The following is a 22,673-nucleotide window of genomic DNA, read 5'->3' as shown; positions in this document are numbered from 1 at the left end:
TGCATCTACACGCTCAAAAACATGAGCCAAAAGAACCGCGATCAGTATAACATAGAGCCTTCACGAAATGCCACAAAACAGGACATTTATTTTCTGATCTCCTACCCAAAAGGCACTCTATTATTGGAATGACCCAGCCTACTTTAGTCATTTCAATTAATGATACATACCAACTGATTCTGAAGAATAAAAATACCTCGCAACAAAAATTTACTGAACATTTTTTCTGTATCTCAGATTGTTCTGTCAATTCTCACAGAAACTTAATTTGGAAGAAAGGATGTTTGACATGCTTTTGACATTTGCATCACAAAACATTTTTGAGAAACGATCTGATATCCGATCCAGACCCAAGTGGGTCCAGGTACTAAATTCTGAAATTTTGTCTCAGATCTGAGCCTGGTCTAATATAATTGCCATGAGTCTTAGGTATGTGCAATTAAAATTGATTTACCAACTGGACCCAGTTGGACCGGTCCTCTGTTAATTGAATGCACTGTAGGAGGTGATGAGAACTGTGAGCTTATTATGTGTGACAGCAAATTGAAACTCAATAAAAACATATAGCTTAGGCCGGCCAGGTCCAGCTGAAGAGGGAAAGAGAGTGAGAGGAGCCTTGTCCTAGGCTACTGTTGATTGCGCTGATGATAGAGGCCTTTTTCACTGATGCAAAATAAAAGCTGCAGAAAAAGAAGAAAAATGAATATAGCGAAAAGAAGCCAACAAGGGGAATGTCCTCCATTTGGACAAGTTTTAATACGGTCGTGGACAAAAATGAGAAGAACGTACTTGGCCCGACCTGGCGCGCCATCAAACGCCGATCACTGAACTTGAGGGGAAGAATAATCTGGCCAATATTGATATATTGATGGCGCTGGCCTGGTCGAAGGTTTTGCTCTCTTTGTACATTCAGATCAGAATGGGTCTCTCGGAACCGAATGGGCACAGGTCTGTTTTTTTCACCTGGCTTTTCAGGAACGGGTTTGACTGTCCTTGGGTCCATTCGGAGCAAGGCTACGTTTTTGAAAATGTATTTATACATAGAGTTGGAGAGCCAGGGATCCATTTCCCATGACGACCTCTTTTATACATGTCTGCTTTAAGACATTATGATCCATTAACCATACAAACATATTGGTGTCATTATACTGGAGTATGTCTAGACTCTAAATAAATCTATTCAACATCTCAAAAGTACCCTTTTTGATTATGAGTGTGTGGCATCAGCACTGCGTGCGTGAGCTCTTTCAGAACAAGGTAGGCTTTGTTCTCTCCCACTCTCCCCATTTTAAATGTATTTAATAAATAAATAAACATTAAATCACTAAAAATTGAATTTGTAACCTCTGAAAACATTGTACTTTACTGTCAATGTTAGTCACATTCTGTATAAACAATGTTATTGCGTGGTGTCAGGAATTCATGTTAAGTTTGTCTTCCTGAGGTAACATGACGAAGATAGCTTGCTAGCAAGGTCACATTATCACCTCATTAGCATTCAGTGTTCGGCGGCTAGCTACCATTGTTTTAGTTTCATCTTTTAACAGGAGAGATAACTAATGTATCGACATTCAGTCCCCCCTGATGTTCCCTTCCCTTTTGCCATTGTAAAACCAGGCATGGAGTTTCTGTATGAAATGTGTGTGGGGGGGGGGGGTCGTGTTCATTCATAAAATCTGGTCTCAGATTCACTAGCCGTCACATTTGAGATTTTGTTCACTTTGAGACATATTGTTTGAAACAATACTCTACAATTACATCACATTTCCAGTGGGCTCTCTGCTAATTTTGAAGTGATGATCAATTCTATTAGCCCAACCAACACAGTGAATGGGAAAATGTATTCAAAGGAACTCCCTCTGCTGGTGATTTGCTGAATGTGCAATCCTAAAGTAGGGCTGTGATTGGTTAATGACATAAATGTACATTTCTATGTATAAAATGGGTAATATCTTTAAAAATCCAAGACAATCCACCAAACATTTGACGTGCTTGAAGATTATATTGTTCAAAAAAATAAAACGGGTCATTTTGAGACGCTAATATTAATACTTTTAATGTTCAATGAATGTGAAAAATTGTACTTCAAAATCTAGACACTCGTCATTTGTACAGTTCACAGATCATAGGGTATTAGATGCATATACAGTAAGTCTAAAAGAGGCCTAAAACTGGCACTTTCATCATGATTTTTCCCCAGCAAAAACATGACAAAAATGCAAAAAAGTAATCATCCCAATAGACCTTATTCACACTTGTTCATTGACCAACAAGAATCAATGTAAAAACAACCATAAATTGTGACCTATAAATAAAAAACCTGTGACATTCAATCCTAAATGCAAATTAGCAAATTATAAATCAATATCATTCCGATTCCTTTTCCCAAATGGATTGTGACAAATTTCAAACTCAAAATACTCAAAAATTTCAAAATAAAGCAGTATCATTTTCGTGGTTGAGTATGCATAATGCCTGCCAATTTGAAAAATAAATGGCAAAGTCTGATATTTCATTTTCATGGTACTGATACAACACCGGCATTTTTGAAAGTGTCATGTACAGTTGAAGTTGGAAGTTCACAAAAACACGTTTTAATGACTCCAACCTAAGTGTTTCAACCATTCCAAAAAATATTGTTAAACTACAGTTTTGGCAAGTTGGTTAGTGCATACTTTGTGCATGACACAAATCATTTTTCCAACTATTGTTAACTTCTTTGGGATAGAGGGCGGAATTTTGACATCCGGATGAAAAGCATGCCCAAAGTAAACTGCCTGCTACTCGGGCCCAGAAGCTAGGATATGCATATATAGTTGGTAGAGTTGGATAGAAAACTCAAAAGTTTCTAAAACAGAACTGAAATGGCAGGTGTTTGTCCCAGAGGACAAACCATTAAAAAAATATACTAAAAAGATCAGCATACCACTGATTTCAATGCCTGGCACTTTTATAATAGGGCCGAAATCGTCCCCGATTGCAGTTCCTAGGGCTTCCACTAGATGTCAGTCTTTAGAAAGAGTTTCAGGTTGGTTTTTGTAAAAATGAGGGAGAAGTTGTATTTTTTCTAGTGGCTCCCATTTTGGCTGTAGTGTTTCCAAGGGCATGGTCGAGAGAGCACGTTCTTTTTGTTTATCTCCGGTAAAAACAATAACAATTCTGTCTTAAATGTTGTTCATTTGCGTATTATGGTACCTAAGGATTGATTACGAACATTGATTGACTTGTTTGGATCAGTTTTGGAATTCATTTTGAAGGAAGGTAACCGAGTGGATTAATGACTGAAGCGCGCCAGCTAAATTGAGATTTTATGGATATAAAGAAGGAATTTATTGAACAAAAGGATCATTTGTAATGTAACTGGGACATTTTGGAGTGCCAACAGAAGAAGATCTTCAAAGGTAAGGCATTTATTATATCGCTATTTCTGACTTTCGTGTCGCAACTCCCTGGTTGAAAATGATTTGTTATGCATTTGTTTTTTCGCCTGCCTTCTATTCCGTTAATCAGATGCTAGTGGACAGGGCAACACGTCATGGACAAACAGGAAGGAGTGACCTGAAGCACTTTGGCCAAGCTAGTTAAAAAACATGAAACAAGCAGAGAACACCTGGAATGCTCACTGAAGCTAGCCATGCTAGGTAAAGCTGACATCGCAACACAGCTGGAAGAATTCTATCATGTCAGTATTCAGAAACACAACGAGGATGTTGATAAGAATCGGCACTTTTTATCCAAGCTAACTGACTGTGTCAAGTTCTGTGGCGTATTTGAGCTGGCAGTTAGGGGACATGAAACAGAAGAATCAGAGGACCTGGGAGTGTTTAGGGGACTTTTTGATTTTGTGTCATCGCTGGACAGGTCAATGAAAGCGCAATTGGACAATGCAACAGTTTTTAAAGGCACATTCAAAACCATACAGAATGAGCTACTGGACATTAATCTCACCACAATCCAAGGACAGATTGTATAGGAGTTGACTTCATGTCCATACAAGCGGATGAGACAATCGTTTAAGCTACACGGAGGGATTTTGGGGATTCGCAAAATTGGAAGGAGGCACCAATGCAGATACCATCAGCAAGCCTCTTCCTGGAAATCTGGGCCTACATTTTCCAGAGCAAGCAGCAGACAAGGGGTTAGCCTAACCCTAACCCTCAAAAATATGACTGGGCAAGGGTGATGCGTGGTTCAACTGGCATTAAGACGAAATTCAAGACATATACCCGAATGCCTACTTTCTCCACTGTTACGCACACCAACTCAATCTGGTGATGTAAAAAGCAGCATCAGCAGTTACATAGGCTTGTGTATTTTTCACAGATTTAAGTGGGCTCAACCTTTTCTCACATTCCCACAAAATGACCGATGTGGTGGACAGCAGTGACACACTCTCCCACGCATCCTAGACCTGGAAGTTCCAGATCTGTGTTGTAAACACTATGCACAAAAACAAAGATGATGTACTGGAGTGCTTTGAAAGCGTTCCAATATCACTGTCAGATCGGCCAAGGGACTCACAAGGATGTTACAGGACAAGGATGTCATTTTTTCCCTTGATTTGTTCCAGCACATACTACCCCAGCTGGACATTCTTTTTGCAGACCTGCAGAAAAGAAGCATTGATGCTGTGTAAGCCCTGAAGCACTCAAATGCTTTATGGATGCTTTGTCTATGAAGGTGTGAGACACTGTGCCGTCTCTCTGTGCCCAGTACACTGACACAGCTGGCACCAGAAGAGGTGTTGCTGGTGGTGACAAGCAACAGGCATATGAGGTAATATAGCCTATATAACCTAATAAAAATTCCATGATTATGTCATGACGTTGGCCTCTTTGGGTATAGCAACCCCATCCCCTACTCCCTGCCTCCCCCTTGCCCCCTTCAACTAGGCTGCTGTGGTCAGAGGTCATACATTCCTGAGAAGACCCTGCCACATGGCCACACAGTAGAGAGAGAGTAGATTTTCATGCAGAACAAAGGAAATCCTTCGACCTCACAGAACTTGAGGTAAGAACAAATTGCATGTTCCAGAGAAAGTATAAAAGATCGGTGAAGAATAAAGCTACGAACTGGTCCGTTTGTCACAACTTGGGGAAGCTCATGGGAGACGGTGTGGCCACATTACCATAACGCTGTTTATATAATAGCCTCAGATATGAGGGTTACATCTAATTGTTGTATAAGATGAATGAGTGAGTATGACACTGTTTACACAATTTTACAATGTGATTTTGGACTGTTTAATGAAGGAAAACTCAAAAAGGGGATTGGAGTTAACTAAATCAGAGGACCGCCCGAGCCCAGTTAGGGTTAGGCCTCCTGGGACAGCCCTCTTCGGCCCTTCCGAGTAAAACCCCCACTCGGGTTTTCGATCAGCAGACCGAGCTTACCTCAATTACGAGATGGCTAAAGGTTGCAGACCATGTTTTTCTCCATTAGGAGAGTACAAAGGTTGTAGACCATTGCTGAATCTTTTAACCATACTACGTGGTTAACCTCTTGGACTATCGATACCGACAGAATAAGAACAAGTCTTTGATATTAATTACTAGTCTGCAGCTAGGAATTCGGTATCATTGAACGCGAAGAACGACAACCGCCGAAACATCCACTCTATAAAGAATGTCACTCTGAACAATCCCCTCTAACCACAAACGAGAGGGAGAGAGACGGACAATTCTACAAAAGAAAGACTTATCACCAGCGATCAAGACGACACACTGAGCGTAAATATATATATTGATTGCAATTGTTCCCGAATGAGTGAGCGTTCATGTGTAAAGGATTAGCATTTCAATTGTTATAATTATCACTCTGTAGTGACTTCTTAACCGACCCCCACTTCCCCTTTTGTCTAACAAGCCACCATGCTGGTTTAGCCCACTAGGGCACATTCTCCTATCATTTCATGTAACCACATTTACCTTGTTTGTTTGTTTGTTTAGGCATTTCTGTGGAATACTCAGTAATAAATAAATGATTTAAGACAATTGATGTATGGATGACTCATAGTGAAGACTGGGTTTGTGCAGATAACCAACCATTTTCAATGTTTGGAATGAGAATAACGTGAGGTAAAGTAAATAATTCATTAATTCGAAGACTAATTGTTCAGATAAAATATCTGAAAAGTTATTTTAGGAAATCATAATTTTGTAACCTGAATATTTTTCCTTGGTGCCCCAACTTCCTAGTTAATTAAATGTACATGATAAATCAGTCTAATCGCGTAATACTAATTACAGAGAATCTTTGATAAAAACTATAAGTCTTCAGTTTAATGATAGTAAAGACACGACAATTAATTATTGTTATCCATAATAATATTCTGTTTACATTAGACCTATACTTGATATCGAGTTGTATGGATAGAGTGCATGTAATTTCAATGCATAGGCTACTGCTTGTCAATTTGAAATAAGAGAACACAAATAAAACCATTTTAAGCCATCTCTCCCTCCCTAAGGTGTGACACAATCATTTAGAACGCATTAGTGTGTCAAATTTGAGAAACAGATGCCTCACAAATCCTCAACAGGAAGCACATTAAAAAGTACCCGCAAAACACCAGTCTCAACTTCAAAAGGGAAGAGGAGACTCCGGGATGCTGGCCTTCTAAGCAGAGTTCCTCTGTCCAGTGTCTGTTCTTTTGCCACCTTTTCTTTTTAATTTGCCAATCTGAGATACCCGGAACATATCCCAGTTCACTTGATCGAAGCAATCTTGAAGTGTGGAATCCGATTGGTCAGACCAGCATAGGATAGACCTAAGCACAGGCGCTTCCTGTTTTAGTTTCTACCTATAGGAGGGGAGCAACAAGATGGAGTTATGGTGAGATTTGTCAAAAGGAGGGTGGGGGAGGGCCTTGTATGCGTCGCAGAAGTTAGAGTAGCAATGGTCGCGCGTTTTACCCGCTCATGTACAGCAATTGATATGCTGATAGAATTTAGGTAGCCTTGTTCTCAAATTAGCTTTGTTAAAATCCCCAGCTACAATAAATGTAGCCTCAGGATATCTTGTTTCCAGTTTGCATAGTCCAGTGAAGTTCCTTGATGGCCGTCTTGGTATCCGCTTGCGGGGAGATAATACACGGCTGTGACGATAGCCGAGGAGATTTCTCTTGGGAGATAATACAGTCAGCATTTGACTGTGAGGAATTCCAGTTGAACACAAGGTCTTGAGTTCCTGTATATTATTACAATTACACCATGGGCCGTTAATCATGAAACATTCACCCCCGCCCTTCCTCTTACCGGAGAGATGTTTATTCCTGTCGGTGTGATGCCATGAAAATCCCATTGGCTGTATGGACTACGACAGCATGTCCCCAGCTAGCCATGTTTCTGTGAAACAGAGTATGGTACAATCCCAGATATCTCTTTGGAAAGCAACTCTTGCCCTAAGTTCGTCAAATTTGTTAACTAGGGACTGGACATTAGCGAGTAATGTACTCGGGAGCAGTGGGTGGTGTGCGCGCATCCGAAGCCTCACTAGAAGACCGCTCTGGCACCCTCTCCTCCGGCGGTGTTGTTTTGGGTCGGCCTCTGGAATCAGATTAAATGCCCTGGGAGGTGCAGACAAAAGGATCCGTTTTGGGAAAGATGTATTCCTGGTCATAGTGCTGGTTGTGCTTGTAAGTTGACATCTCTCTGATATCCAATAGTCCTTCCCGGTTGTATGTAATTACACTTAAGGTTTTCTGGGCCAACAATGTAATAAATAATACATAATTATTATTATTTAAATACTGTTTCCTAAGGACTAGAAGTAAAGCTGCCATCTCTATCGGCTGCCATGTTAATCAGTACTTTAGCTATATCAGGCCTGTGATTACATGTGCTGAATTTGCAATGTGAGAGATCCTGTGACTGACTAATGCCTCATTTAACACAATTTTTGCTCCATCTTTTAAAAATCCATCTTTAAAAAAATAATGATCAATATCTAAATTTAAAAATGGCAATGTTTATTTGTCCTTAAATAATTGTTTTCCTTAGCCTATGGAGAGCATTTAATTAGGTAGACTATTTTTTGGTTAATCAACAGGCATGGCAAAATAGTTAGGCATTTCTCTGCAATATGCTTTTTTATGTCGGGATTGTGTTAAATTGTATAGCCTTTCATGTAACCTAAACATTTCTGATTATGTAGAGGGGTAAGGATGTGGCCGTGTTATTTGATGTCATGTTAATCCGGTCAGGCCTTTTGATTTTAACATTTGGAATGTTTTGGTTATTTTGGTATTTTGGTTATTTTGAGATTTTGGTCAAAAGACTCTGGTCACAAAAAAAGGAAATGAAACAATATAGCACATTACTTCTTTAATACATGTACCGTTTTAGAAACATTACAAAGCATGCTGATCCATTTGTTTGTGTTTTGTTGGTGTAATTGTAAGTACCAGCACTGCCTTAATTGCGTGAGTATTGGCAGAGTAGATTATACTGTTAACAGATGGTTATTTGTATGAGCACAATACCACTGCGCTGTCATAGTTCACACAATTGTTATGCTCTGGTGAACTCTAGAACCTGCTAGAAGTCTTGGAGATGGTCCTCTGAGCTCTGCATGCACAGTAAGATTTACAACTCTGTGGTACCAGAAACACCAAGTCGGTGAGAGAGGGGCCATAAATCTAGCCCAGGGATGGGCCATCGGACAAATTTTTGCTGATGTGTATATGCTGCTCTGTTGTATATATACTATCCTATTGCATGTACAACTATATTAATACTGTCAGATGTATACGTATTTTCCACCATAATTTGCAAATAAATTCATTAAAAATCCTATAATGTGATTTTATGGATTTTTTTTGACATTTTGTCTGTCATAGTTGAAGTGTACCTATGATGAAAACTACAGGCCTCTCATCTTTTTAAGTGGGAGAACTTGCACAATTGGTGGCTGACTAAATACTTTTTTGCCCCACTGTATATGTTTCCTCCCTTTAGAACCACAAGTCCATCCTATGTAGACTAAAGATTTCAGTGGGAATACTATAGTGTGCGGTAGTGATGAAAATAAAAGTTCTGGACAGAGAAGCATCCATACTGTTCTTGCTGGACAGCGTGTAGCGAGTCAGAACCAAATATATCAGTATTCAGTCACTAACAGGTAAGCTCAAAAGCCAAGCGCTCAGATGACTCCAGCGAGCAGTTTTTACACTTGACATCCCAAAATTTGCTGTAGTGCCTAATGCTAGCTAGCATGAAGACAAAAAGGGCAGTTTTCTAGAAAAACTAGCAGTATCTTCAATGTATCAGTGTGGATAAAAGTAACATTTGAAGTACAGTGGCATATCCCATCCCTGCATTGAGGTACATTTTCCCGCTCCGGCTCCACGGTGTCTTAAAACGTAACCATGATTGCATTCCGACCCCAGTGAAGCTTTGGGTGTTTCACAATTGGTCCCTTTCACGCATTTTTTTTTAACTCGGTGCGGTTCGCAATATTTTGTGTGTAGTGTGAACACAACAAAGGAACTCAGACTAGAGGTCGACCGATTAATCGGAATGGCTGATTTAATTAGGGCTGATTTCAAGTTTTCATAACAATCGGAAATCTGTATTTTTGGACACCGATTTGGTCACACAAAAAATGTACACCTTTATTTAACTAGGCAAGTCAGTTAGGAACACGTTCTTATTTTCAATGACGGCCTAGGAACGGTGGGTTAACTGCCTTGTTCAGGGGCAGAATGACAGATTTTTTTACCTTGTCAGCTCGGGGATTCAATCTTGCAACCTTACAGTTAACTAGTCCAACGCTTAAGCCTCTCATTGCACTCCACGAGGAGCCTACCTGTTACGCAAATGCAGTGAGAAGCCAAGGTAAGTTGCTAGCTAGAATCAGAATCATAAAACACAGGACGAGATGTTAAAAACTGTCCATTGTGCCAATAGATGGAATGCACTCACATGAGATTTGCCGTGATGTTGACAGAGTGGCATGGGAGGTTTATTTCTTAGTCTGGGGTAAGATGTCAATTTTGGGACACATCCTCAGTAGTGTGCCTTCGAATCAGTGGGTGTTTCGGCCTTTAATCACTAAACACCCTCAACAAAGGTGGCCAGCTAAAGGGTAATCAAGCCTTAGCTTGTGTCCCATGCCCAATTAAGATGTCCCACGGGACTATGCAAGGCAGGGGCGTCCTCTTCCCTGAGCCAGCCATACAGCTGACCGCATACCTCATATGCCCTCCTCAAGTTGGAGGGATCTGAATTGGGATCTCAGGTGGGGGTGGTCATGAAGTTATAGCCCAGCAAGGGTCCTTCACATTAAACATTAAACAAGTTAACTACACATGGTTGATGATATTACTAGTTTATCTAGCGTGTCCTGCGTTGCATATAATCGATGCGGTGCACATTCACGGAAAAAGGACTGTCGTTGCTCCAACGTGTACCTAACCATAAACATCAATGCCTTTCTTAAAATCAATACACAGAAGTACATGTTTTTAAACCTGCATATTTAGCTAAAAGAAATCCAGGTTAGCAGGCAATATTAACCAGGTGAAATTGTGTCACTTTTCTTGCGTTCATTGCACACAGAGTCAGGGTATATGCGATAATAATAAACTTTTTGTTTTTGAAATTATATTTTCCGGATTCGACCATATTAATGACAAAAGGCTTGTATTGATGTGTGTTATTATGTTAGAATTAAGTCTATGATTTGATATTTGATAGAGCAGTCTGACTAAGCTGTGGTAGGCAGCAGCAGGCTCGTAAGCATTCATTCAAACAGCACTATCGTGCGTTTTGCCAGCAGCTCTTTGCTGTACTTGAAGTCATAAACAGAGCAATGCTTGAAGTCTATCAACTCCCGAGATTAGGCTGGTGTAACCGATGTGAAATGGCTAGCTAGTTAGCGGGATGCGCGCTAATAGCGTTTCAAACGTCACTCGCTCTGAGACTTGGAGTATTTGTTCCCCTTGCTCTGCATGGGTAACGCTGCGTCGAGGGTGGTTTTTGTCGATGTGTTCCTGGTTCGAGCCCAGGTAGGGGCGAGGAGAGGGACAGAAGCTATACTGTTACACTGGCAATACTAAAGTGCCTATAAGAACCTCCAATAGTCAAAGGTATATGGAATACAAAATGGTAGAGAGAAATAGTCCTATAAATACTATATTAACTACAACCTAAAACCTCTTACCTTGGAATATTGAAGTCTCATGTTAAAAGGAACCACCAGCTTTCATATGTCCTCATGTTCTGAGCAAGGAACTTAAACGTTAGCTTTTTCACATGGCACATATTGCACTTTTACTTTCTTCTCCAACACTTTGTTTTTGCATTATTTAAACCAAATTGAACATGTTTCATTACTTATTTCAGGCTAAATTGATTTTTATTGATATTAAGTTAAAATAAGTGTTAATTCAGCATTGTTGTAACTGTCATTAGTACAAATAAATAAAGATATTGACCGATTAAATCTGTATCGGCTTGTTTCGGTCCTCCAATAATCGGTATTGGTGTTAAAAAATCCTAATCGGTCGACCTCTAACTCAGACCCCTCAAAAGATTCCCGCGAACAGAGTTTGGCTCATTTAAAAAGGGAACCCGACTGTGGAATTTAAGTGCAATGTGAACAAGTGCTGAGTGATTAACAGACATTTCAGTATTTATTCTGGTTATTAAACAACTAATTGACTGACGTCTGTTCAAATACTTTAATTCCATTTAGTTTTGTTTTTTTGGGAGACCATCTCGCCATTTCTCTAGAGATAAATCAAATCAAGAACTATGAGGGTCGCTGGGCTGAAGGGAGTTAAAGGGAGCAAATATTTAACCTAGTTCAGCACAGAAATGTGGTAATTACCTACAATGACCATAATCCATTGCGCCTGATATTTACAGCTCGGATAGAGATGGATACACTTTTACACCGGTTAGGTTAGGTACCCAAAGACCGCATAGACCAAATGAGACAGGAATAAACAACTTCGAGAGAGGGATAGTATGCTACTTTGAAGAACTAGTAAAAATTATTTTGTCTAAAGACAGTACAATATGGGGATCACAGAGAACTTTGTCTGGCGTTTTGCCTGCTACTGCCTGAGTGGAGATGAGATGACTAAGGAATGAAACATAAAGTCATCAAATAAAAACTAATATACACATGTGAAATATTTTAGAGAAAAAAAAAAGTCTGCCGTTTTTGGATATTGACTGCCAAGGATGAACAGGAATGTCAAAATATGTTTTTAGTTGAAGATTATTTGTTTGCAATATGTGATCTATAGGGTGAGATCTTCATAAGCCGTTTATTTGATTGTGGGGTTTGAATAGTGTGAGAAGAAAACATATTTGGTAAGATTCACAACAAAGTGTACAAAATATATTCTTAAAGGGGCAGTAGCCTTCATTGAGTGTACAATTTTCAATTACAGCATTATTTAGTCTGCAGTTATAAAATTAATAACTTTTTGTTACCAATAATATTTACATTTACAATATTTACATATTATCTTCTGAGTAATTATTATGTCTCATATTTTAATTAAATGCAATCTATTAGCTTCCAAAATGTAAGTTGGTATATCTAACTGTCCAATAACACCATTCTGATAGAATGGCTCGTCCTGCACTTTGTAAAAGTGCATTGAGTTAATTTTGGAAAATGATCTTGGGTCCTTTCTAAACGTCGCTTTGAATTCACATTGCTGATTCATACCACAAAATACGTGAAGTGAACTGGGAAAAAATAATTGAGTCCTCATTCAAATGCAAGGGCAGTGGGAATACATTTTTTTTTTTTTTTACCCCCAGAGTGCAATCGGTTATTTTAAAAGGGACTATATATGAAAACACACTTAGTGTAAACAAGCGTAACGGTAGAGTGGGAATCTGTTGGCTACAAACAAGTATAGGCTTTGACAGAAGACAAATTATGCTTTTGGAAAGTAAATAAAAACCTGCTACACGTCGTTTTGTCGGCATGGGTTATTCCAACGTCACGTCGCAGGCCTAGGTTTCAGCCTAGGCCTGCAGGGATCATATTTTGTCAATGTTTTCTCTCGCCTCAAAAACTTTGACAACGACGAGGCTACGTTTGCCAGATGACTGGTAATGTCATCCACTGCCTAGTTCTCAACCTATACACATCCGTCCTGCTAGTGGTATGGTGACACAACCATCTAGAATTTAGGTACTCCGTTCACTTAAGTAGCCCTAAGAACTTTTGTGTTCGGTTGCCGTGGTTGAGTAGCCTATAGCCATACAAAATGTATAGATGGGGAGAGTAATTTATTGCTTTTCATATATTAAGCAATAATTTAAAAAACATGTTAATTGTATAAAACGCATAACAATTTGCAACTGGTTTCATGTTCACTTATGGGAGTGGAACGACAAATGTAGAGGTAACAATATCACCATAGCTGCAGCACTTCAACTACAGTGTAGCAGCCTATATTCGTGGTAAGTGTGTGACTGTTACAAAGTAGCCTATAATGTGACAGCTGATCGGCTCTGTATGGACGGACATCTGTCCCTCATCATGTGATCGTTGATGCGTTCTGCTTGCATGAAAAGAAAATAGATCTGATGTAAAAGCATAATAAAAGCAAAAGTTGCCTCCTGATAGCTTACCTGTAGCATCCGTGACGAAGTTACCGAAGTGGTCAAATCAAGTCTTTATATTTCAGTCTGGCAAGTTATCGAACTTTCGGTCCGTGTTGCTGTCTTTCGTTGATACTCAGGCAATAAATGCTGCGGCCACATCCACCGCCTACTGCAACTAAGATCAAATGTTCTTTACAAAACAGACACGTTCACTGTCTACAAATCACTTCCAAAGTTCATTGGTTAGACACTTTACAAAAAAAGTCGCTTGCCAAAACTTGCGTCATAGTCTTGGAATCAGCTGTCATCCTATGAAAGTTGAATCTCAGGGTCGTTCCCCGTTTACTTAGAAAAATATATAATGGCGAGATGCTCATGTCTCCGCCCTAACAATGGGAGTCGTTGTCCCAAAGGCGGGAAGGCGAGCGACAAGCTTTGGTCCAAAATAAACCCATCGAAACTTATTGGGCTTATTTTGGACTGATTTTTGCAAGAGTGAAACCTCTCGCTTCGCCTCTTCCTCTCTGACGTCAACGTCACCTCCCCTTTCATGAGAGGGACCCAATGGCTGCCCTTTCTCTGCCTGAATTAAAATAAGACATGGTTTTACCACAGATAGACGAGACAGATATTTCAATTCTATTTAAGGGGCTTTATTGGCATGGGAAACATGTGTTAACATTGCCAAAGCAAGTGAGGTAGATAATATACAAAAGTGAAATAAACAATAAAAATGTACAGTAAACATTACAGATACAGAAGTTTCAAAACAATAAAGACATTACAAATGTCATATTACTTATAGAGTGTTGTAACGATGTACAAATTGTTAAGGGTACACAAGGGGAAATAAATAAGCATAAATATGGGTTGTATTTACAATGGTGTGTGTTTTTCACTGGTTGCCCTTTTCTTGTGGCAACAGGTCACAAATCTTGCTGCTGTGATGGCACACTGTGGAATTTCACCCAGTAGATATGGGAGTTTATCAAAATTGGATTTGTTTTCAAATTCTTTGTGGATCTGTGTAATCTGAGGGAAATATGTCTCTCTAATATGGTCACACATTGGGCAGGAGGTTAGGAAGTGCAGCTCAGTTTCCACGTCATTTTGTCTTCTCTTGAGAGCCATGTCTGCCTATGGCGGCCTTTCTCAATAGCAAGGCTATGCTCACTGAGTCTGTACATAGTCAAAGCTTTCCTTAAGTTTGGGTCAGTCACAGTTTCTGCCACTGTGTACTCTCTGTTTAGGGCCAAATAGCATTCTAGTTTGCTCTGTTTTTTTGTTAATTCTTTCCAATGTGTCAAGTAATTATCTTTTTGTTTTCTCATGATTTGGTTGGGTCTAATTGTGCTGCTGTCCTGGGGCTCTGTGGGGTTTGTTTGTGTTTGTGAACAGAGCCCCAGGACCAGCTTGCTTAGGGGACTCTTCTCTAGGTTCATCTCTCTGTAGGTGATGGCTTTGTTATGGAAGGTTTGGGAAATAGATATTTCACTGGATGTATAAATGTGAGAGGAAGCCCAGTGGCCGGCAGTAGGAGAAGATTGAGCTCGATGGATTTTGGCCGATATTCTGCAAATTTTCTCATAAATTAAACATTTGATCTCTATACAGTGTTCTGTTTCCAAAACTAGAATCTATAACAAACAGAGTGCACTAAGTTTAGTAGACTTGACTTACCTAATTGTTTATATAGATTACTTATATAGATTACTTTGTTTAGGACGAGTACACTAGATAGTGGGCGTTTTCCTAATGAACGTCATGCATATTTAGTGAGGCACAAATGGTCTTCGTCCTCTTCTTGGCGGTAGCTAACTAGCTGTCCCAAGTAGATATCTAGCTGGCTAGCTAATTCACAACTAAAAAAACAAAACATACTTGGCTTAAATAGCTAGAAATTGATTTCTGTGCAAGTTTTCCCTCTACTGGTACTCCTTTTGTGAATCAAGTTACGCTATGTGCGAGGAACACTTTGAAGAGTGTTTTATTCTGATGATTGACTTTGTGAATAAAAATAATTTTCTGTAAAACACTGTCCTCTGAAGCAGTACCTACCAGATTAAATTGCATGAATCCACCCCCTCAATCTGCAACAGTTGAACGTTGTAGTAGACAAATAAATAAGCCAACAACAACGTTTGTAGCAATTAAATATATTTAAATGTTTTATTTCACCTTTATTTAACCAGGTAGGCTTGTTGAGAACAAGTTCTCATTTACAACTGCGACCTGGCCAAGAAAAAGCACAGCAGTTCGACAAATACAACAGCACAGAGTTACACAGAAAAAATAAACATACAGTCAATAATACAGTAGAAAAAAGAAAAATCTATATACAGTGAGTGCAATTGAGGTAAGATAGGGGAGGTAAGGCAATAAATAGGCCATGGTGGCGAAGTAATTACAATATAGCAATTAGACACTGGAATCATAGATGTGCAGAACATGAATGTGCAAATAGAGATACAAGACGAACATTTTACTTGCCCTAGCAGAGCTGGTTAGGCTGTTTTTATGTTATGCAGAGAGTTTATGACTGCAACTGTGCTGCTGGCAACAATTTAATTACGCTTTTTTTGTGCCAAAATTGACTGACACCGGCCATATTCAAGGGGTTTTGAGCGTTCGTAAATTCGGCAGTTATTCTGCACTCTGGCACACTCAGACGAGAGTGCTCTGAAATCGGAGTAGATACCCAGAGAGAATTTTACCACCTACGTCTATGGACAGTTGTCGCTGTGACATCATAAACATTCTATTAAAAATAGTTACTTGCATTGTGGTCTTTTGTTTAGGCATGTTGCTAACTAGCTAGCGAAACAATTAACCATAATCCCAACTCATAACGTTACTACATGAATCTGCTTGTAGCTAACCAACCAGGTTCAATGTTAGCTAGCTAACATTAGGCTAAAACTAGCAATGCAAATCGCTCTGAGACACAAATAATAGTACTACACAGATCATACACGTAACGTTAGCTGGCTAGACAGCCAGCTAATGTTAGCTAGCTAGCTAACAGTACACTTTAACTTGAAATGAAAATTACTTTCTGATAAAATTAGAAACGTGTAATATCTGAAAATGTAGCTAGCTAGACTCTCTTACCTGTATATATGGATGGACGCTTCTCTCGCTCCCTGTCACAGATGCCTTGGTTGCCCTTAGTTTGTGTTCTCTTTTTGACACGTCTGCATTTTTTCAATCAAATGTCAGAATTTCAAAACTCGGTCCTCCAGAAAGTGGAGAGCAACACTTATGCAGTTCTGTTACGTGATGTCTTTCAAAAAATCCGCTTTAGAAAGGATTACCTACATCTATGGCAAGAAGCCTCCAGTGATGATCCATGGCAAGAAGCCTCCAGTGATGATCCATGGCACGAAGCCTCCTGTGATGATCCATGGCACGAAGCCTCCAGTGATGATCCATGGAAAGAAGCCTCCAGTGATGATCCATGGCAAGAAGCCTCCAGTGATGATCCATGGCAAGAAGCATCAAGTGATGATCCATGGCAGGAAGCCTCCAGCGATGATCCATGGCACGAAGCCTCCAGCGATGGCCTCTAGTCCGGAGCCTCCAGCGACGGCCCCCAGTCCGGAGCCCCCAGCGACGGTCCCCAGTCCTGGGCCGGCAGCGAGGGTACCCAGTCCGGGGCCGGCAGCGAGGGTACCCAGTCCGGGGCCCGCAGCGAGGGTCCCCAGTCCGGGGCCCGCAACGAGGGTCCCCAGTACGGGGCCCGCAACGAAGGTCCCCAGTCCGGGGCCCGCAACGAGGCTCCCCAGTCCGGGGTCGGCGACGGTCCCCACACCAGAGGCGCCACCAAAGTGGGGTGAGCCAGAGGTGGAGCGGGGTCTACGTCCCGCACCACGGCGGATAGATGCCCACCCGGACCCTCGCCTAAAGGTTCAGGTTTTGCGGCCGGAGTCCGCACCTTTGGGGGCGGGGGTACTGTCACGCCCTGACCTTAGAGAGCCTTTTTATGTTTCTATTTGGTTTGGTCAGGGTGTGATTTGGGTGGGCATTCTATGTTCTTTATTTCTATGTTTTGTGTTTCTATGTTTTGCAATTTAGCAGGTCTCCCCACTGTGTGACAAGTGTAAAGCCTCAGAGGGTTCCTTAACTCATCTTTTTTTGGCTCTGGCCCCTACTCAATAATTACTGAAGAAATATTTTTGATTGGTACTCAAAGGTATATGAGAGGGCCATTGACCCTGACGCAGAACTCGCTCTCTTTGGCTGCTCAGAGTCTATTCTAAGATCGTCCTATGAGGAACAACAGGCTCTGATGTTTGGAATGGTGGCTGCCCCCAAAAATGATCCTGACAAAATGGAAGTCTCCCCCTTGCTTCAGTAGATGGCTAGCAGAAATGATTAACACCATTAACTTGGATTAAAAATATAAAAAAATTAGGACCAACAGATTTTTCAAGGATTGGGGTCCATTTCTGGACTATCTGGACAGAGACTGACTGTGAAAACTGACTAGGAACACTTACTGTTGTTGTAACTGTCATTGTTGCTCTATTCTTGTCCCATGTCTTGCCTAAGCAATACTTCCTTTCATATGTCTGGCAGCTGTGTTTTTTCTTTTTTTTCTTGTGTGCTTTTGTGTTGTGCTAAATTGCAAAAGCAAATCCTTTAAAATAAAATATACAAAAAATATATAATAATAAGCTTTTGTTTTCCTATTAATTTGCATGGGCCATAGCATTGCAATTAATGTTTTTTTTGCCATTTTCTGATTTTTATGAATAAACAGTTATCGGGAATAAATTATGTAATTTCGATGCCCCCCCACACATTATCGTTGCTTACCTTACAGATCACAAAGTCAGCAAATTTCCACTCCATTCATATGCACATCTGATTAATACACTGGCTTGTCTAGCTGGCATGTTTTCATTTTTCAGACCTTCCCTTATTTACACTGAAATAATATTATTTCTGAAGTCTTCTATTATGATTTTAATAAAACCATAGCTCATTAGTACATCCTTGTGGTTGAATATATATCAGTTGTATAATTAATGTTGAACTAACAAATACCATCAAGGGATACGTTACAATTTACAATAATGAACACCTTATGAAACAGCTGTGAAAACCAATCTGGCAATATTTTAGATTTAAATATATAAACGTTGATATTTTTTGGTACATTTGTGTCAATTTACTTTCACAGATTTTTTGCATACTCACATGGCCATCAAAGACTGAAATATAATAACTAAAAACAACCCATGCTTCCTTTAACTGGATGCAACAGATTGGTGACTAGGTACTGGAGTTTTTGTCCAAAGGGGAACAGAGCAAGCAAGAAAGTGCTAGCTCCATCAAGACAGTCTCGTTGGAAAATGTCGTTCGGCAATGCCGAGGATTTTAATTTCGAGGGAAGTTTTGAAGCCTATTTGAAAAGGCTAGAACAGTATTTTGAAGCTAATAAGCTCAAGTATGAGGATGATAAGTCTAAAGCCATTTTTATGACAATTGTTGGCAGAAAGACTCCAAATTTGTTAATGGACGTATGTGCACCACAGAAACCAAGTGAAAAAACGTTACAGAGTTGGTCGCGCTGTTGAAAAATCCCTATATACGAGGACAAATGTTATTGCTGAAAGATGCAAGTTTCATGCAAGGAGTCAACTCGAAGGAGAGTTGAATACTTGGCTAGTTTAAGAAAACTATCAGCCGCATGTAAATTTGGTCCGTTTCTTGAAGAGTCATTACATGATAGATGTGTGCCTGATAGAGACTGGATCAGTCAGTTGAAATGGTTCTGCCCTGCCTGGTAGAGACTGGATCAGTCAGTTGAAATGGTTCTGCCCTGCCTGGTAGAGACTGGATCAGTCAGTTGAAATGGTCTTGCCCTGCCTGGTAGAGACTGGATCAGTCAGTTGAAATGGTTCTGTCCTGCCTGGTAGAGACTGCATCAGTCAGTTGAAATGGTTCTGCCCTGCCTGGTAGAGACTGGATCAGTCAGTTGAAGCTAGACTGGTCACGTGTACACAGAGTAACAGCTGTAGAGAGAGTAGATGGTTTGTGTGAAACATATTTCTCTGTGTTTCAGCCAGAGCTAGGAATGATAAAAGGTATCACAGACAAGCTACATGTAACTAAGGGGGCTGTACCTAAGTTCTGCAAGCCTCGCCCAGTGCCGTATGTTTATATTGATGCTGTGTTTATAGTCTAGGTCGACCGATTAATCGGAATGGCCAATTAATTAGGGCCGATTTCAAGTTTTCATAACAATCTGTATTTTTGGGCGCCGATTTTGCTGATTTAATTATTATTATTATTTTTATACCTTTATTTAACTAGGCAGGTCAGTTAAGAACACATTCTTATTTTCAATAACGGCCTAGGAACGGTGGATTAACTGCCTTGTTCAGGGGCAGAAGGACAGTTTTTCTCCTTGTCTGCTCGGGGGATCCAATCTTGCAACCTTAAAGTTAACTAGTCCAACGCTTGCCTCTCATTGCACTCCACGAGGAGCCTGCCTGTTACGCGAATGCAGTAGAAGCCAAGGTAAGTTGCTAGCTAGCATTAAACTTATCTTATAAAAAACAATCAATCATAATCACTAGTTATAACTACACATGGTTGATGATATTACTAGTTTATCTAGCATGTCCTGCATTGCAATATAATCGATGCAACGCTGGGGGATGATTTAATGAAGGCGCATTTGCGGAAAAAAAGCACAATCGTTGGTCGACTGTACCTAACCATAAACACCAATGCCTTTCTTAAAATCAATACACAGAAGTATATATTTTTAAACCTGCATATTTAGCTAAAAGAAATCCAGGTTAGCAGGCAATATTAACCAGGTGAAATTGTGTCACTTTTCTTGCATTCATTGCATGCAGAGTCAGGGTATATGCAACAGTTTGGGCAGATTGGCTCATTGAGAACTAATTTGCCAGAATTTTACGTAATTATGACATAACATTGAAGGTTGTGCAATGTAACAGGAATATTTAGACTTCGGGATGCCACCCATTAGATAAAATACTGAACGGTTCCGTATTTCACTGAAAGAATAAACGTTTTGTTTTCGAAATGATAGTTTCCGGATTCGGCCATATTAATGACCAAAGGCTCGTATTTCTGTGGGTTATGTTATAATTATGTCTATGATTTGATAGAGCAGTCTGACTGAGCGATGCTAGGCAGCAGCAGGTTCGTAAGCATTCATTCAAACAGCACTTTCGTGCTTTATGCCAGCAGCTCTTCACAAGCACTGTTTATGACTTCAAGCCTATCAGCCTAATGGCTGGTGTAACCAATGTGAAATGGCTAGCTAGTTAGCGGGGTGCGCGCTAAATATTGTTTCAAACGTCACTCGCTCTGAGACTTGGAGTAGTTATTCCACTTGCTCTGCAAGGGCCTCGACCTTTGTGGAGTGATGGGTAACACTCCTTCGAGGGTGGGTTTTGTCGATGTGTTCCTGGTTCGAGCCCAGGTAGGGGCGAGGAGAGGGACGGAAGCTATACTGTTACACTGGCAATACTAAAGTGCCTATAAGAACCTCCGATAGTCAAAGGTTAATGAAATACAAATGGTATAGAGATAAATAGTCCTATAAATACTATATTAACTACAACCTAAAACCTCTTACCTTGGAATATTGAAGTCTCATTGAACAAGCATGGGAAACAGTGTTTAAACCCTTTACAATGAAGACCTGTGAAGTTATTTGGATTTTTACGAATTATCTTGGAAAGACAGGGTCCTGAAAAGGACCCTTTTTGCTGAGTTTCTAAGGCTCTGGCAAGACCTATATGATTAGCACATTTTGCACCACCTTACTTTACATGGCCCTTACACTGTGTACACATAGCTTATACATATAGATTAACACCTGTGGAACCACATATTTTACCCACACTATACACGTGCAAGGATTTCCTAAAATAGCATTATTCAGTTCATCTTTCTTCAGGTTTCATTTTCCAGTGTTGTAATACCACTAGAGCATCATACATATCAGACCCACCAATGTTTTACAAGATAAAAGGAAAAAGGGAAGTTTCTTCTTTTGCTGAGTTTATGTATATCGCATAGTTATATAACTCTTAACTAATACTGTTTAGTATGTGTTATATCTTTTGTCTTATAGAACCACAACAATAAGATTCCAAGTCATTTGGATGATCAAAATCATATATACGTCTTCAAATGGAGACAGCTGTGTCTGCGTGGGGTGGTGGCTATCAAGAGTACAGTGATGGGCCTCAACATCATGTTCTAACCAAGCAACACTACAGAACCAAACCAATCAGTTAGAAGTATATGGGTGGTGAGGGTATTCACAGGATTTAGTGACCAACAGTTGTCATGACTCCCACCGAAGTTGGCTCCCCCGCCTGTTCGGGTGGTGCTCGGCAGTTGTCGTAAAAGGCCTACTAGCCGGCACCGATCCCTTTTTCTTTTCAGTTAATTTGGCTCATTTGTTACACCTGTTCCTATTTTGTGTGTGCTTGATTTTCTTCCCTATTTAGCTTAGCTTATTTTGATAATCACGTTGTATCGTTTGGTGTTGTTAGTGCTCTGTACCTTGGTACCCGTTGTTTTGTGTTTTCATTTAGGTGCCGTATTAAAGTGCACTTTTCCCCTGGACCTCTCTGATCTCTGTGCCTAATTCCTCGCTACACACCTAGCCAGCCGTGACAAAAGTGTTTTACATGGTCCATAATTTCTCTGGATTAAGCAACCAATAGTTTATACACACACACATACACACAGGCTGGCACAATTCAATATTGTCACGACTTCTGCCGAAGTCAATGCCTCTCCTTGTTCGGGCGGTGTTCGGCGGTCGATGTCGCCGGTCTTCTAGCCATCGCTGATCCATTTTCCATTTGTGTTGTTTTATTTTCCAACACACCTGGTTTCATTTCCCTCATTATGTGTTGTGTATTTAGCCCTCTGTTTCCCCCATGTCTTTGTGCGTGATTGTTTATTGTTAGGTCGGTACGTTTCCGGCTGGTTTATTCCCGGGTGCTGTTTCCCCCATGTCTTTTTGCGTGATTGTTTATTGTTAGGTCGGTACGTTTCCGGCTGGTTTATTCCCGGGTGCTGTTTTACCCG

The 22,673-nt window shown here is 40.3% G+C and overlaps 1 protein-coding gene across 1 annotated transcript in view; it reads right to left on the bottom strand.

Moving 5' to 3' along the window:
- Positions 1-14,082, bottom strand: part of dnmbp (dynamin binding protein) — a 121,343-nt gene extending 107,261 nt beyond the window's left edge. Inside the window, 1 exon segment of the mRNA XM_029684431.2 lies at positions 13,605-14,082. The gene's annotated coding sequence lies outside the window, so the exon portion shown is untranslated.
- Between the last annotated feature and the right edge of the window lie 8,591 nt (positions 14,083-22,673).

Source organism: Oncorhynchus nerka, linkage group LG16 (genome assembly GCF_034236695.1).
Source record: "Oncorhynchus nerka isolate Pitt River linkage group LG16, Oner_Uvic_2.0, whole genome shotgun sequence".
In the NCBI taxonomy this organism is placed as follows: Eukaryota; Metazoa; Chordata; class Actinopteri; order Salmoniformes; family Salmonidae; genus Oncorhynchus; species Oncorhynchus nerka.
This window is presented reverse-complemented; position numbering and strand designations above follow the sequence as displayed.